Below are 1,423 nucleotides of genomic sequence, written 5' to 3' on the forward strand. Positions count from 1 at the left end.
TGCCCATGAAATGAAAACATTGTCCTTTGCAGAAACTATGGCTAGTCTCAAGATGATACCAGAAAGTCCGTTGTAGAGTTCGCAGGAGTTCGTTGTAGAGTTTCATCTCTTTTTCTTCTATCTCAAGATGATCTTGATTTCACATGGATCAGTGGGGTCCTTCTGTGCAGTCCACTCGGTGTTCTCCAGGTCTGTGTGGTATGCTGTCTTCACCCTCGTGTGGTGAATCCAGGGAGTGACACCTGCAACTTTAACTGCCATAGCAGTGGTTAGAACAACAGTATATGGACCCTGCCAATGTGGGGCCAAGGAATCTGTTTCCAGTCCTTGACCCACACCTGATTGCCAGGTACAAATTCGTAACTCTGTTCCCCAAGAAGGAATGGCACTCTTTCTTGTACAAACTTAGTTATTTGATGTATTACCTTACCCAATTGTTCTATCTGCTGTGAAATCCCATCCTCCTTTACCTGTAGCAAGTTTGTTGACACCTGTCTCACTATGGAAGGGGGTCTCCCATAGATAATTTCATAAGGCGGATAACTGTGGGAACACGGGGTCACCCTTAATTTTAGCAAGGCCACCAGAAGCAAGTTCATCCATAAACAGTCAGTCTCTATAATCCATTTGGTGTTTCTTTAAGAGTTCAGTTGGTTCTTTCTGCCATTCTGGAACTCTGGGACCTGTATGCTGTATGCAATTTCCATTTGACATTTAGAGTTTTGCAAACCTGTTGAATTAAGTCGGCTACGAAGGCAGAGCTGTTGTCTGATCCTATGCTGGTTGGGAACGTGAATCTGGGGATAATTCCTTGAAGCAGACAGTGAGCCACTTCGTTTGCTTTTCACTTCGGGTAGGGAAGGCCTCCATCCATCCTGAGAAGGTACATACCATGACCAGTAAATAGCGACCGTGTTGGCAGGTTTTCATTTCAGTAAAGTCCACTTCTATATGTTCAAAAGGCAGAGTGCCTTTTAGTTGTATCCCCGGGGATTTTTGTTTATGTCCAAGGGCAGCATTGACCTTCGAGCAAGCAGAATAGTTCTGGGATTCCATTCTACACAAGGAGGAAAGTCGTGGAATTAGGAAATATTTTCGAATTAATTCTTCTATTTTGTCATATCCCAAGTGAGTTATCTGGTGAACCTGAGATCCCAGTGTGGGGGCTAATGCCTCGGGTACCAGTAATCTGCCATCCAGCAGTTCCCACCAACCTTTTTCATTTTTGGTGGCCCTTTCTGCTTCAGCCAGCTGGTCTCGGGCTGGGGTATACTGTAGGAGAGTCAAAGTTAACAAAGGTTCTGATAGATCCCCCACCAGCAGCCCCAAATTCCTCAGCCGCATGTTTTGTAGCTTTATCTGCTAGTCGGTTCCCCCATGCTTGTGGGGTGTCTTCCTTTTGGTGACGCCAACAACGCATCAC

The sequence above is a fragment of the Bison bison genome, unplaced genomic scaffold (assembly GCF_000754665.1).
Source record: "Bison bison bison isolate TAMUID 2011002044 unplaced genomic scaffold, Bison_UMD1.0 scf7180017864390, whole genome shotgun sequence".
NCBI lineage: Eukaryota > Metazoa > Chordata > Mammalia > Artiodactyla > Bovidae > Bison > Bison bison.